At 47.2% G+C, this 17,025-nt stretch overlaps 1 protein-coding gene and 1 long non-coding RNA gene across 7 annotated transcripts in view; one reads left to right on the top strand and one right to left on the bottom strand.

Moving 5' to 3' along the window:
- The window catches only part of LOC147030440 (uncharacterized), a 24,738-nt gene extending 8,979 nt beyond the window's left edge, over positions 1-15,759 (top strand). Inside the window, exon 3 of the long non-coding RNA XR_015056365.1 lies at positions 15,068-15,759. This is a non-coding gene — a long non-coding RNA (uncharacterized LOC147030440). The remainder of the gene's footprint in view (positions 1-15,067) is intronic.
- LOC147030439 (zinc finger protein 608-like) overlaps positions 1-17,025 on the bottom strand; it is a 231,390-nt gene that overhangs the window by 165,354 nt on the left and 49,011 nt on the right. The window lies entirely within an intron of this gene.

The following is a 17,025-nucleotide window of genomic DNA, read 5'->3' as shown; positions in this document are numbered from 1 at the left end:
TTCACCACCCGAGTCGTTTCCCCAGTAGTCGAAATCGCGTAGTTAATTAGGTAAATTGGTTACAGACAAATAGACCCTACGCTACGCGGTTGAAATATTGGCGACCTCGGTCAGTTCAGCGACCCGCCGCATCACGGAATTATCCGGAGCGACGGCCTACAATTCCAGGGAGTCTGGTGGAGACAACGTAGCTTTCCCCACCTAGTGGTCGTTCTCGCTACCGACCCCCAGCCCACAACAGTTAACTGTGGTGGATCTCATCCCAACAGTCTACACTTGAATTAAGGACCACAGGGCTGATGATCGTGGCGCTTGCTCCTGTGTCCACAACGGTGTCTACAGCAACTCTGGCAATTTTGCACCTAATTGTCAAACTGACAGTGCCAATTTGGCCACAATAAATAACCTGTCGCAGCGCTGAGGGCTCTTTCCCATATGGTTCTGCCGAACACAGCCCTATATGTTCAGCACTCGTTAGTTTCCCTGGGACTGGCGGCGGGGGGGGGGGGTGTTGGGTCTGTTCAGGGCGGCCTGTTCGGGCGGAGTTGGTGGTCTAGTGGGCCAGGGCCTCTCCCTGCATGGGGCCCTACACTCTCGCGACAGGTGGCCCAACCGATCACAGTTAAAGCACTTAAGCGGGTACGGTGCATGCCTCCGGTATTCCAAATTATACCCCCCTCATTCCGAATTGGGGTATTCACCAATGGCCCACCACGTGTCCAAACCATGGTCCAAACCCTGCCAACCAGTGGTCGATCATGTCGTGGACCATTCCCTCCAGCTCTTGGGTGCCAAGACCAACCCCAGCTCCAGGCTAACGGCTGTCCACGGGGCCCACCTGCCGGACAGCTACCACATGACGCTCGGACCTTCTAGCCAGTGGCTTCGCTGCCTACATTGGGCGGCAGCGTCAGCCACCTTCTGGAGGTTTTCCGGCTGAAATGCCATCAGCAGGGCCACAGTGTGGGTGCCCGCAAGAGCCTGGATGAAATAATCCAGGGCAAGGTCTTCCTGGTAGGGCACCGCCATGTTCACATGTGTGATCCCCACTGTGCGGCGAATATTGTAAAGCCAAATCCCCCATTTTCTCATGGGGCTGTCGTTTTCGCCCACTGAGCTGAGCTTTAACAAGCTCGCTCTGCTGATCAATTGCAAATCGGTTATTTAGGGCCGAATGGAGGCCTGCCAACGTTATTGCTCCCAGGGGCATTGTGGTCAGGACCTCGGCCGCCACGCAGCGCCGCTATGAGATGGATCCCACTCTCGTCCATGCTCCAGCCATTACCCCTGGCCACGTGGTCAAATTGGGCCAAATACTTCCTCAGATCAATCTTTCCATTGTACGGAGCTAGCGGCACTGTCCGGCCTCTCGGGTTCCGAGCCCCACTCACCGGTCCTTGTGGGGAAAATGGAGGGGTGGACCCTCTGGATTCCGGCGGTGCTCTATCCCCGCAAAGTCCAAGCCACTCGCCCGGACAATTTGTCAACCCCGTCTGGGTCGATGCGCGCCCCGCACCATCTTGTGCACTCAACCATGCCATCTCACTCGCATTCTGCACGCACTCTGGCACAATCATACTGGAGGCCTGGGTTAGGCCAAGAGACCCCGGAGACTCTGCCCCTCCCCAAACTCGGCATGTACCCTTTCACATCATACCTCAGCTTCACCGCGCCCAGCCTTACCTTTACTGGACTCACCTGGTCACGATCTGCTTCGAGGGAGCGTATCCTCTCCCTCTGTTCCTGAAGGAGGCCATCCTGCCCCTTACATCGGGTCTCAAGACATTCCACAAGCTCCACTTTAATGTCCCATACCTTCCCCTCTATCTGTTTCTGCTCCTCTTTCACTTTATTTAATTCGTCTTTTACCTGTTCTATTTCCCTTCATGTCTCTGTTAATTCTTCCTTTGCCATGCTAAAACAGGATGTCTCGTCCTCGTGTTTCTTCAATCACTCCCCCAATTCTGGCTCTCCATCTTGACCTTCTGTCCCATCTCTTTTACCATTTCCATCATTTCCTCATGGCTCATTTTACACCCTTCCTTTACGGCTTCCAATTCCCCCTTTGCTTCCTGCTGGCCTTGTTTTAAATTTTGTATCACGGCCGTGTTTTTCCCAATCTCTGTTTTTAATTGCCCTTGTCCTTTTTTAATTTCCTTCATCCCCTGTCCGAGTTTATCCACCTCTCGCTCAACCGCCGTTATCCTATCCATCATTTCTCCCTTACACATTTCCATTGCGGACCAAACACCTTCCACCTCAGTCATTTCCCAACGTACTGTACCAATCTCATCCGCCATTTTCCGGTCCATGGTCTGCATTTCGCCTTTCACCTTTAGCAACTCCGCCTTCATTGCCTCCTGACCCGCTTTCAGCATTTGCATATTCCCATTTAGCGCTTGTATTTCACTCCTTTGTTGGTTTTGTAAATCCATTCGCATATTTCCATTCGTTTCGTTTTTCATGTTTTACATTTCACCTCTCATTTCTTTCATATTCGCATTCGTTCTTTGCATTGTTTGTGTTTTCGCATCCATTCTTTGCATTAGAATCTCCAACATCTGTCTCATGTCAAATGACCCCGGCGAAGCCGATCCGCCACGATCGGGCGCGGATCCGACAGGGATTGTTCGGTCCTCCATCAGGGGCATTTGGTGCAGGGGGAGCTCATGCACCGCCGTTGCCACCACCAAAGCTACCTCTGGGTTTGATTGCAGGGAAGGGTCTTCCTGCAAGGTGTTGTCCTGAGCCACGGGTTCTTCTAACACTAATTCAAAACCCACCTGTACCAGTCTGTCTTGGTCCACCACGGTCCGTACTGAGAATTAAATAAAATTTAAATCCTGTTCTTAATTTGGAGGGAAAAGGGGGGGTTGTCAAGCACACCCCTGGTCCGAATCCCGTAAATTTTTTTGTGGAGGCGTGGAGTTCGACTCACTCCTAACTACCAAACTTTTGTGGATTCAAACCCCACAAATTTTCGATGGAGGCGGAGGGATTTGTATCCCACTCATGACACCAAGCTGTTGTGAGCCGGGGGTCGGTGGCGAGAATGACCACAAGGTGGGGAAAGCTACGTCATCTTCACCAGACTCCCCGGAATTGTAGGCCGTCGCTCCGGATAATTCCGTTTCACGGCGAGTCGCTGAACCGACTGTGGTCGCCAATATTTCAACCACATAGCGTCGGGTATATTTGTCTCTGACCAATTTACCTTATTAACTACGCAATTTTGACTACCAGGGAAACCACGCCCTCAGCACGTCTTGCTCGAACCGGGTCACTCTACTGACTGCGGTAGAGTTCCAACTACGGACTACGAACTGTGGTTCGGTTGCAGCCGAGCGGAAACTGCCAAAGCCGTGCCGGATGGGATGAACGGATTATCGGGTATAAAACCCTGCCTAAACTCAGATCCGAACCATGCTGGACCAATTCAAGAAGGGACAGAAATGGACTGGAAACATTTCTGTAATGATTTATTTACAGTAAATGAAGACACAAAGCAAGACTTAACACGAATATGCAAGCAAGGAATATTCACAATGATCCAAAAACACTTATTCAGTTCAACTGAAAGACGGACCCACACGCAGACACACACACAAATGAAAAGAAACCCAGAGTTCTTTATTGGACTCTCACAGCCAAGGAGAGAGACAAGCGAGGGGTCAGAGTTCGGATGGGTACCTGGCCGTCGGAGAAAGGGGGTACTCCATGCTGCGGCACCTGACAATGGTCGCTGGTTTGGTCCCCAGTCGCACGAGTGGGATTCGTGGTTCGTGGCGGAGCTCAGGTGGTGAATAGCGGGGGTCCACGGAGGGGGGTCAGGGTCGCTCTTTCCTTACTTGTAGAGGGGCAGCAGAGACATACGCCTCCTCAACGACCTTCTGCTCAACCCTCGTGACAGCCCTCATAACAACCACTGTTACCACCCCCATCGTAACAGCCTTCGTAACCCCTTCAAAACAGCAAAAACCCCTTTCGTGACAGCAAAAACCCACCAAAACTCGACACTCAGAGAGTGCTCGGGGATTTATCGACCTCCCTCAATGGGGAAGGGCCCTTGGTGAAACACACCTCGCTGTCCGCCTTTGATTGGACAGGGTCCTATGGCCCGCCTTTCTGGGAAGGGGCCTCGGTCCCTGCCGGGAAACCCCAGCCACTCTTCCACGCGGGTTAATACTTGACAAGTAACAGTATCAACGTTGCAAAAAGGTCATTGTGAAAGAGTTACAACGTTTGTTGGAGCCGAGAAACCGGAACCGGGAGATCTTGCCTTGGCACGTCAGGGTGCAAGAAGGCAGCTGGTTGGTGGTGGATCGTGATGGGCCGAGGGGTCATGCAGATGGGATGGCTGTTAGATGTCTTGTTAGATGTAACAACCTTATTAAATTAATCGCAACGCACGCCTTTGATTCTCCCATGAGACAAAAGGAAGGGGATCTGACTACACACATACTTAACGACATAACTGACTTTTGGGACATCTGTATGTTCAATGCAAATGGTTTCCAGAGCCGTAACAATATATATATATATATATATATATATATATATATATATATATATATATATATATATATATATATATATATATATATATATATATATATATATATATATATATATATATATATATATATATATATATACACACACACACACCGCCGTTGCCACCACCAAAACTACCTCTGGGTTTGATTGTAGGGAAGGGTCTTCCTGCAAGGTGTTGTCCTGAGCCACGGGTTCTTCTAACACTAATTCAAAACCCACCTGTACCAGTCCGTCAGTCCATACATATATGTACATATATACATATATGTTGTTACGAATTCGCGCCCACCGGCGTGCGAACTGCCGCTTTCCACTAATAGTAGCAGCTCGCCCACCGGACGGACAATTCAGTCATGAACTTCCGGAGCAACGCCGGAACCCTGTCACGGGTGGGTCTTCAACCCCACCACGGCCGAGCCAATTTTCTACCCGTGCAGGATAGGGTCAATTGCCGAATCTCGATATACCTAAGTACCCGTGTGGATAGCTAACCGGGAGACAATACCTCGGCGCAGGTCGGCTTGGACACAAACCGCGTACGCCCTCCGTTCCGTTCTGCAGTGATAACCGAGTGGGTATTATCGCCCGACCTCCCCGGATCCGATTCTATTTAACGGGTATTTAAAACCCAACTATTTATTCCGCAATGCAAGATGGCATTTCAATGTGGTGAAAGGAGGACGCGACGAATGGGGTACATTCACACAAAGCACATTTATTATAATGAAACACGTATACAATGATGCAATGGAACAATCAAACACGTATACAGAAAAGCATACACGGGACGAGGACAGAGACACAAGCAAGGCAAACAAAAGCAAGGGAAAGTACTACGACCGAATAAAAGCAATACTCATTTACTGGCACTTAAGCAGTTTTACTTATGGACACGGCGCCACATCATTCAGACAAAAGAAGAGAAAAGACCACCCCCACAGACAGAGGGGTCAGACTGGGCCTGTGGGCCTTTATGGCGTGGGACTTGGCTGACCGAATGGGTCCCACAAGACCGACGCTGGTTACCTGCACCCTTGTGGTGCGACGGTCGGTGAGCTCTCTCCGGCACTCTCCTGCCGACTGTGCGGCAGAGCTGGTCCTCCACGCACAACCCTCGCGACTTTGCGCCCAGAGGGAAAGGCAGCACCTCTTCGATGTCCGCCCCAGAAGGCGAAACCATCAAAGCCCCGATCCACACGAGCTTGAACCACACCAGCTTGAAAGAAAAAAAGACTAAGACAAAAGACAAAGACCCCGCGCGAAGCTCGTATCTTGTCCGCCTTATATCTCCTGGGGCTCAGCGCTTCGCTCCTCCCCATTTTCGGCTCCGCCTCCCTTCGAGCTTCTTCGAGAAACTTCTCGAAAAGGGGCGTGCCTCCGTTCCCAGCGCCTCATTCCACGAACCGACCAATGGCGAATGATCTGCCTCGCCCTCCCCCCACACCAAGTGCAGAGAAACAGGTGGGAATATTAGGTGGGAAAAATCCGCGCGCCCTCAAGTTCCTTCCTTTTGCTCGCGTTTATTGACTGAATGCGGAGAAATGGTTGGAATGTGTCCGTGGAGAAGAAGGGAAATGATAGCTGGCGTCGTGGCGAAGGTGGTTAGGTGGTTGGCGATCGTGGTTGTGGCATTGGTGGCGTGGTTGGCATGGTTAAGGGGAGCGATGTTGGTTGTTGTAATGGTGGTAGAGATGTGGTTGGTTCAAAATAACGATAGAAAAAGAAAAACCTACTTCAAAGGATCACAGCCCTGTGACACGAATAAATTCCCATTAAACAACGGTCGGGAAATCTAACTGAACACAGACTTCCCAGAATAACTGAAGAAAGAACCTTTATGGTGTTCTGCGAATTTCCACAGCCGTAACAATATATATATATATATGTATATATATATATATATATATATATATATATATATATATATATATATATATATATATATATATATATATATATATTGTTGTGGTTACCAAATTCGCAAACCACCATTCAGGTCCCTTAGGTGAGGTATCTCGGTAAGTACATGTGTAGTTAGGCCCAAACCCGTTGTCTAGTGGGAATACATGTCATTTATGCGTGCTGCGACTCTTCAGGATAGCCGTTTTTCTTTTGCTATCTTTATTTTGGACCAACCGCCATGATTACCACCACAACCACAACATCAACCACCAACCACAACGCCGCTTCACCACAACCGCCACGACCTTCACGTCACACCTCGCAACCGTCGCATCGCCACCGTTCTTGCGCCGCTTGTGGGTACCGGTGTTGGACTCGTGCAGGGCGCGCGCCGAACAGCGTGTACAAAATCACGGATTTTGTGCTTCAAAAACGGATCAAAAACGACACACGCCCACTTTTTGCCGTCCAATCGGTGAGCGAGGGGCGGGTGGCCCCGCCCCCAGGGCGTTGGAGGGCGATCGATATATGCAAATTTATGGATCAAAAAGCATTCACGCCCACTTTTTCTCGGGCCAATGGGGAGCGAGGTGAAAGGTCGAAGGGAGGGGGTCAAAGATGAGAAGGCGAAGCCACGGGGCTTATAAAGGCGACCGTGTTCGTCAGTAGAGGAGGAGAGTCGAGATCAGAGAGTTAAGACTTCGCGGGCGGTGGAGTTGGCAAGAAGGAGCTGGTCGTCGTGTGCGTTGGAGTCGGAGCGGAGGGGACGGAGCTGTGGAGAGGCAGCGAGGGCAGACGAGGGGGTGCTCGCGTCGTGCAGGGAGCTGCACCCCAGGGAGGCCGACAGCGCGACCTGGCCGAGGTGGAGACGCTCGTCGCGGGACAATAAGAATCCTCTATACCCCGAGCATCAGCAACCTCCTCCTGTTTCCCCCCCCGCGCTGAGATAGTGCGACCAAGGGGGCCCCTTTCCCACCCCCTACCAGACACTGCCCGCGAGGCCCGCGGAGTTGAGGCACCATCGCCGCTCCGCGTCTCATCACCAGACGGGTAGGCCCGACCCGGTCTCGGCCTCAGGCCCGCCTCATCCTTGAGGGTATTTTTTTTCCTTGGTTTTGGGTATGTGTTGTCGGCGCCGTCTGTGAAGTAGAATTGTATAAGTGTTGCCGTGTGCTCGGTAGTCGGTATTAGCTCTGCATTGTGTCTTCGCTTTTACATTTGCTTTTTGTGTAAATTGCATTGTGTCTTTTCTGTGTGCTTTTGGTGGAATTGAATGTGTGCTTTCCGTTCGTCGCGAATAAATGTGCTTTGTGCTGAACTGTTTCCCGCTTCGCTTCGTCATTTCTTTCTTTGAATCCTCATCTTGCTTCACGTAAAGGGTTGGTAGTGGGCTGAATACGCCCGATAATTAATCGAACCGTCGAGGTCGACGATAACACCGCTCGGTTATCCCGATAGTACGGAACGGGTCGCTTAAGTGGCCCGTGTCCGAAGTCGACCTGCGGCGAGGTGCGATCGCCCGGTCTACCCTCCGCGTGGGTACTTAGGTAGGTCGAATTTGGCGAGCAACCCTATCCCACACGGGGGCTGATTGGCTCGATCGCGGTGAGACCGAAAGGTCCACCCGTGACTGGTTCCCGGCGTTAGTCCGAGAGGGTCACGACTGGATTGTCCGTCCGGTGGGCGACGTGCCGCGATTCGAGTTACGTGGCCGTCAGCACGCCGACGGGCGCGAATCCGCAACAATATATATATATATATATATATATATATATATATATATATATATATATATATATATATATATATATATACACACACATATATACATATACATATATATATATATATATATATATATATATATATATATATATATATATATATATATATACACACATATATATATATATATACATATATATATATATATATATATATATATATATATATATATATATATATATATATATATATATATATATATATATATATAGTTGTGGATTCTCGCCCGTTCGGCGTGTGAACGACCGCCTTATCCAAATTGCGGCCGCGCGCGCCCACCGAACGAGCAATCCAGTCGGAGCTTCCGGATCAATGCCGATACCCAGCTACGGGTGTTGTTAACCACACCATAAACCAGCCAACTCTTCTGTCCACGCGCTACAGGGTCAATTGCCGAATTGTCGACCTACCTAACTATTCGCGTGGACAGAAATGCCAGGAGTTTATACCTCAACGGGACCTGCACGAAAACGAGCCGCTTAAGCAGCTCGTTCCGTATGCGATTGCTGAGCCGTTATATATTGCCAAGGCCCGTCGGACCAGATGTACGTTTTATCGGCTGAAAACAGCCAGCTAACATTCTGAACGCTCCATGGCAGTCAATGTGAGGAAGGGACGCAACGAGCAGGTGACATTCAACAATGGGGAACATTTATTTGAACAAAGGCATGCAAGCAATGAATGAATGGGGATAGGGGACAGGACACGAGCAAAAACCTACAGCCGAGTTCTACTATGAAATGTAAAGCAAATACAACACAGCCACTTAACAGTTTCCTACTTATTAGACGGGCCCACAAACACTCGTATGCACACACACCCAAGAAATGGTGGCTGATGCCTTTAATAAGGACTTCAACTTGGAGGCACAGATGAGCTGAAACCCAGAACCTATCTCAAACCTCTCCACCTCGTGTGGACTTCAAGCTGTTCGGACCTGGGCTCCAGCGAGAGCGAGCTGGATCCAATCGCCATGAGCCGAGACCTTCCTGAGCTCCAGCGAATCCTCTCGCGCTTCTGAACACGTGCTGGTCAGACAAGGCGCTGATCCTTCCCGGCGATGCGTCGCTTCCCCGAAGAACCACCTCCAAGATGAGGCCAAGGAGTCGCACTAAGCCGGGAACCAAGCGGAGAACAAAGAGCTCCACAAACTAAGAAGAGCCAGCCCAACCGGACGACGAAGTAGAGCGCAAAACACGCGCGACTCTCGCAACTGGCGCTCCTCTCTCGATGAACAACAACCAACAAGCTCGAGCTGAGCAACCAGCTCAACTCTCTTTCGATGAACCAAGCCAGAGCCCAAAAAGCGAACCGCGCCAAGCAGAACCCGAAGGCCTGCTAAAAAGCCAAGCCAAAGCAAAAAGCTCTCTCCCAAGCAGAGAATCTCTTCCTTATCCTCCTCCGCCCCTCCCCCGCTCCCGGCGTGACTCATATCCTCGTGCCCGCACAACCGCGGGTGGGAGGGAGTTGGTTACATCATGAATCATGGGACGGGAGGGCTCTTATTCCTCTTCCCAGAAGAGGGGGAGGGTCGGCTTCCTTTGTGTTGTGATCGCTCCCTAACTATTAAATTGAATCGCAGCGCACTTAATCGATTTCTGCCCATTAAACAATGGAAGGTGAGCTGTCTCTGGAACATGCACTTATCGAAATAACTGAGCTAAAGGAACCTGAATGTTGTGTGCGATCGAATTCCAAATTCGTAACACTATGTGTGTGTGTGTGTGTGTGTGTGTGTGTGTGTGTGTGTGTGTGTGTGTGTGTGTGTGTGTGTGTGTGTGTGTGTGTGTGTGTGTGTGTGTGTGTGTGTGTGTGTGTGTGTGTGTGTGTGTGTGTGTGTGTGTGTGTATATATATATATATATATATATATATATATATATATATATATAGTTGCGGATCCGGGGTAGCGGGGTTCTCACCCGGTCCGAGGCGCCACCCTCACCACCACCGTCTCCGGGGTTTATAACGCCGGCCGGCTCAGCACAGGTCTCGGGTCACGCGCCTTCAATCGCGATACCAACGTAATCCTTGTACCTTGCCAGTTGGGGAAATAGAACCCCTGGTTACAGACTGGTTGTGTCAGAGGCCAAGCATTGTCTGCCAGTCTGTAACCATTTTGGTTTTATATGCCAATCGAACAGATCGTTCCTCGACGCGACACAAATTAATCTATAGCAGCAACTTCAGACGAATTAACCAGATTTATTGGGGTACATCGCGGATCACAACACAAGCAAAATTCACGACAATGGTTTTATTAACAATCCTCAACCCGTTCTTAACTATGGAACCACAGTCTACAGGTTTTGAGGGGGTCCCTTCCGAAATATGCCTTATACAACACGTGCAGACAAAGACAAACAGCATGCATGCAAGACAAGACAGAGTACTTGGTGAGGTCTCATGGATGAGAGGCCAGTGTCAAGAAGCACGAATGTCGCTCGCAACAGGCGGATGTCCACGGATTCAAGCTCCCGCTCGAACGTGCCGAGTGGCGAAATGGAGCTCGTCCTCCCTTTGCCCTTTTGCACTGCATGCCGTCTCCGCGCCCTCTGACCCCGCGTAAGGTCGACGATGGGCCTCAGCTGATCTCTCGCATGGTCCAGCACACAAATCCAGGCCTGGCCTGTTCTCCAGACAAGGCCAAAGTTGAGGTGCCGAACTCCGCAGGCGGATCGCCAAACATGTCGAGCCATGAGGTGAGCAAGCACGGAGGCTCCGCGCCCAGACGCAGGCCGAACCTGTCGACCACCTCCCCACACGAGTCGATCATCAACTCCACGTGCAGGCCGCCTCTCTTACGTTCGCTCGCTTCGAAAACATGAGCACCCTCTCCTCAGCGACCGTTCTCCAAAACTATCAAACCGGACCTGAACCTGAAGTCCTCGCTTTCTATCTCGTTTCACGAGCACGCCTTTCTCAGCCAAACCGACCAAATGCTCCGCCCCTTCGCGTCACTTCCTCCGCTTTGCCACACCCTCTCTCCAGGCCACAACTCAGCCGACTGGGAGGGCCCTATCCCGGGATGGGGTCGGAATAAGAGGGAGCCCTTGTTTCACCACCACTGTACGAACATAAAAACAGTCTCTTACACCTCCCGACACACATATAACGCACACTTTACCAAACAACCTAGCTAAACAGGCATTTAAAGGGGGATCTGAGCTAATCCTATATTTAGTAGTCCCATAAGGGCCATTTCCATAACAATATATTTGTGTGTATATATATATATATATATATATATATATATATATATATATATATATATATATATATATATATATATATATATATATATATATATTGTTACGGTTGTGAAAATTCGAAGAACACCATAAAGGTCCTTTGTTCAGTTATGCCGATAAGTCCATGTTCAGTTAGATTTCCCCACCGTTGTTTAATGGGGATTATCCGTGTGGACAGGGCTGTGATCTTTGAGTTAGCCGTTTTTCTTTACTATCGTTATTTTGGACCAACCACAACGCCAACCACCAACCACCTTCTCCACCACGCCACCCACCAACCACCTTCTCCACCACACCAACCACAAACCACCTTCTCCATGCCACCCACCAACCACCACATCAACCACAAAACACCCTCTCCACACCGCCTTCATAACAACGACATCTCCACATCTCCTAAACCGCATCTCCCCCAATAGACCAACTTGAATAACATCGCCTCACCTTCATCCCCGAAGCGACGCCATCTTTGCACCAGCCGCGGCGAGTCCACATCGAACGGCATCGCTGCAGGCACACGCGGGGGTTTGCTCGCCACGCAAGTTTGGTGATCATTGAGGTTTACAACCATTGAAGCCTTTTACACCACCTTCTTTAACAAGTTACATTAGTTATTCGTACCCGGTGTTTGTGTCCTTTATAACGTTGCCAAATTAGTAAGTTTCCAGTTTGGAATGATTTTCAATTTCATTTTACTGCCAGGCAGGCAAACAGAGTAAAATAATTATCGCACTCCTCTCTGCACATTTGCGATCGGGTCAAATTCAGAGCCAAAGTACTGCTAAACTGCAGGTTTGTTCCCCAATTCATGTTTAAAAATAGAACATTCACATGAAATGAAGTTGTTCCTCGATCATAAACTGACGTTTGTGGAGACAGAAACAGACAGGCAGACAAAGTGAATCAATTGCTTAACCCTGCTTTTCTCTTCACACGTGTGGGGTAATAAACCTTACACAATGAATAAATGAATGCAGCACAAGCAACCCACATGTCACAGTACATTGACAATATTTCGCAGGTTAATTGGATAATGATAGTCTAAATATGAGAAATAGAAGATTTTGTCTATCCTGGTGGCTCTGGACAAAGACATTGAGACAGTACTAATAATTTGTACACATCATGGCTATTCACAGCTCGAGCTATAATCAGTTAAACCAGGTGGCTCTGTAATCAAGTAGATTTCATTTCAGAATTTGTTCACTTTTTGCTAAAGGCTGAGTAATTATCATGATACAGCTTTACTGTCTTCACAACTGCTTGCAATCAGGCAGATATTTCACTCCTAACCCCTCCTCCCCCTCCCCCCACCCCCATCCCCCACCTTCCTCCCATTTCCTCACTACATTGCATTCTAAGCTTAAACGTAGGGTCATTATTTAGCCCTGAGCATCTGAATGAGCACCTTCAGCAAGGTAAGGACAAATCTAAGCATTCAAACAAGTTATATACATAACATCATTTTCTACGGTATTTATGTCACCCTTAAAAGGGAATTGTAATAAACGACATCAAGCCAGTGAAACAATACAAGTTGTTCTCTCATCAAGTAAAATATGACTGTAAACTACAATCAAGTATTTTATTTAGAGTCCAAGGGGCCACATAAATATTACATAAGCAAAAGAAGTTGGATTATTGTGTTTACTCTTCACCACCCCAGACCCTTTCTCATTTATCCATCCATTCCTCTTCATTTCACTCCTCTTATTCTCTTCCCCCAATCCTTTCCACCAATTCCCTCCAACCTCCTCTTCCCCCCACCCCCCTCCCCAACCACCACTCCCACATAATTCAATAAGTATATCGCCATTCAACATCTTATTCCGTTCACATAAATCCTGCTGTTCCCAGTTCATTGCAATGCGCGTTGGGCGGACAATTATGACTTCGATTTCTAATTCTGTATTTATTGTGATTCGTATAATTCCAGGAAATGTTTAGAAACCCCTAATAAAACATTTGTGTGTGCAGTGCCAATCGAAAGTCTCCACCAACTTCAACATTTTTCATCTTTTATTGCCTCATAGCCTGGAATTAAATTGCATTAAATCAGACTTTTTCTACCTTTATTTACACATCGTAACCCAAAACCTCCAAGTGAAAAAAAAAATTCTACAAATTTCAGAAAATTTATTAAAAATGCAAAACTAGAATATCTTGGTTGGATAAGTGTCCACCCCCCCCCCCTCCCGAGTTAATAGTTGGTGGAAGCAACTTTGACAGCAATTACAGCTGTGAGTCTGTTGAGATAGGTCTTTACCAACTTTGTACACCTTGATTGGGCAATATTTTCACATTCTTCTGTACAATTCTGTTCAAGCTCAGTCAAATTCCATGGGGAGTGTTGATGGACAGCAATCTTTAAGTCATGACACAGATTTTTTATTGAATTTAGGATGGGGCTCTGACTGGGCCACTCAAGGACATTTATCTCTTTATTCCTCAGCCACTCCAGTGTAGCTTTGGCTGTATACTTTAGGTCGTTGTCATGCTGAAAGGTGAACTTCCGTCCTAATTTCAGCTTTCTTGCAGATGGCAGCAGGCTTTCCCCTCAAATTTTTCTGTATTTTGGCTCCTTCTATCGTGACAAGTGTTCCAGTCCCTACTGATGAGAAACATCCCTATAACATGATGCTGCCACCACCATGCTTCACAGTCGGGATGTTGTTCTTTTGGTGATGTGTTGTGTTGCATTTGTGCCAAACGTAACGTTTTGCATTTAGGCCAAAAAGTTCCTTCTCAGTTTTGTCACACCACAAAACTTTTTGCAACATGGCTTCAGAATCTTCAGAGTGGTCTTTTTTCATTCTTCAAACAGGACTCAAAGTTGGCGTTTTACCCTTGCTGAAGGAGAGGGTATTGCATCTGGGTCCATTTGTTTGTTTGTTTGTGTGTCTGTTTGTTTGTCTGCACAGCGCTTTCGTGTTTTTCTCCGCAACCACTTGGCGGATTGAGACTAAATTTTCAGCATTTGGTGAGACTACTCATATAGAATGTTTTCATGATAATTATGACATCATAGGTCACATGGTGTGGCAGCCCTGTTGGAAAACGGAAAAACTTGAAACTTGGCACATAGCAAGTACTCCTCATGTGTAATGAGTGTAATATTTTTATGACGACATATATGCCTTTGTTATGACGTCATAATTGCATAAGTAGAAGATTACAACCAACCAGTATGAAAATTTTTGAAGGTCATTGAGGAATAAATTCTAACATCTTCTTCTAAATTCTAAATTCTAAAGATCTAACAATTTTTTTTTAAATGACGTCATTGGTAACGTGATTCGGCAGCCACGTTGTTAAAAAAAAAAAAAGCTTCAAAAATCTCTGAAATGGCTGAACAAATCAAGGCGAAACTTTACACATATGACCACGTATCCATGAGGAACAAAAGGGTCACATATGATGTCATAGGTCACATGGTTTGGTAGCCATTTTGGATTTACCCTAAAACCCATAATATACACCACTCAAAAGAAATCCTGGCGAGCGGTGTGCAATCTCTGATTGCTCTTTTTCTTGTTTGAGTAATATTTTCCTTCTTGCCGCCCTACCATACAGGCCAGACTTGTGGAGTGCTTGGGATATTGTTGTCACGTGCACACAGTGACAACTCTTTACAATAAATGCATGTTGGTTTTTCAAAGTTTCCATTGGCCTCTTGGTGGCCTATCTGATCAGTCTCCATCTTGTTTGATCATCCAGTTTGAAGAGCCGGCCTGATCGAGGCAGGGTCTTGGTGGTACCATATGCCTTCCACTTCTTAATGATTGTCTTGACTGTGCTCCAAGGGATATTGAAGGCCTTTGAAATATTTTTATACCAATCCCCTGATATGTACCTTTCATAACTTTATCCCGGTGGTCTTTTGAAAGCTCCTTGGTGCTCATGGTTGAGCCTTTGCTGTGAAATACCCTCCCCAGCAGAGGAAACCTTCAGAAACAGCTGATTTTATTCTAAAATAATCAGAATCATCACAACTTAACACAGGTGGAGGTCAATTAAGTTGGTGTGTGATTTTGAAGGTGATTGGTTACACCTGAGCTAATTTACAATTGCTATTATAAAGGGGGTGGACACCAATAAATTTCCTGAAATTTGTTTTTCACTTGGAAGTTGTGGGTTACGAGGTGTAAATACAGGTGGAAAAAGTCTGATTTATTGCAATTTAATTGCAGGCTATAAAGCAACAAAAGGTGAAAACTTTGAAAGGGGGTGCAGACTTTCTGTTGGCACTGTATGTTTCTTTTTCCCATTCCTCCATTCAAGTCATCTGAGCAATTTATTAGGGGACCAAGCACACTGTACAAATGCTTGGTCTCCTATTGTTATTGGTATTTTATTATTATTCTTTCCGCCAAATTTTTGTGGAAGCTGTAGCGTCAGCATGCTGCTCCGATTAAGTTTAATCTTCACAGGAATGTTTGGGATAATGGGAACTGATGCATATTGTTTCCGAGTTTTGATTTTGCAATCACCATGGCAACCAGCTTGATTTTTTTCTCCAAAATCGCAAATGCTATTGATTCGCTTATTGTCAGGTTATGGTCGACTACCCATGCTGCAGAAAAATTGGAGACCATCGGTGAAGCAATTTGCCAGCCACGTTGAGGTTAAAAAAACAAATTTGTCCGATTGACATGAAACTTTTTTTTGTCATCTATACCACAATAAGAACTTGAATATGAAATTTCATTTCAATCGGACACATGGTTTGGCAATGACAAATAAAACGAAATTGATAAAAATTGATGATGGCATAGGTTACACCATATTGGAGTACTTTTACATATTGGTGTAACCTAAAACACGCTATTTCTCCAGAACTTCTGCTCCAATAAAGTTGAAGCTTCCCATGCCATGTTGGGGAAATGGGAATGCCTTATTTTTTTTCCAAATTTTGATTTTGTAATCACCATGACAACCAGCTTGGATTTAAGCGAAAACTTCAAAATTCTTCATCTTTGAAACCGCAAATGCTATCGATTTGATTATTGCTAGGTTATGATCGATGACCCATGCTGCAAAAAAATTGTACAGGACGACATCGTCGGTGAAGTTGCTTTGCCACTGTGTTGAATTAAAGGTGAACCCCTTGATACAATCCTCTTCTTCAAAACCGTTCCATCGATTGATGTGAAACTTGGCAGACATGATCAACTTAACATGACATAATGTGTGAAAATTGTGACGCCATAGGCCAGGTCAGGTATGGGAGCATGTGCCAGAGCAGCGCGTCGCTGCGTCCACTTTCCGCCGGTACTCCAGGGGCCTCTGTCTGGCCATCCCCCAGGCAGATGCCTGGCCCATCCCCATCTCCTTTAGATGCCGATCAACCTGCTGCAACCATGAGGCATGTCGTCGGCCCATTGGCTCTCCACCCACAAGACTCCCTCGTGGAGAGAATCTGGTAAGCAGGATCAGCGTCAGGAAAACGAGCCACATGCTCATACAGCCGCAGCTGACGCTCACGGACTATGCAGGTAACAAATCTCATTTAAGTCTCCCTCTGCAACCGC

The sequence above is a fragment of the Eptatretus burgeri genome, chromosome 3 (assembly GCF_056783735.1).
Source record: "Eptatretus burgeri isolate ZD-2024b chromosome 3, Ebu_testis_v1, whole genome shotgun sequence".
NCBI classification, from domain to species: domain Eukaryota; kingdom Metazoa; phylum Chordata; class Myxini; order Myxiniformes; family Myxinidae; genus Eptatretus; species Eptatretus burgeri.
The sequence above is the reverse complement of the archived record's forward strand: the minus strand, read 5'-3'. Positions and strand labels throughout refer to the sequence as shown.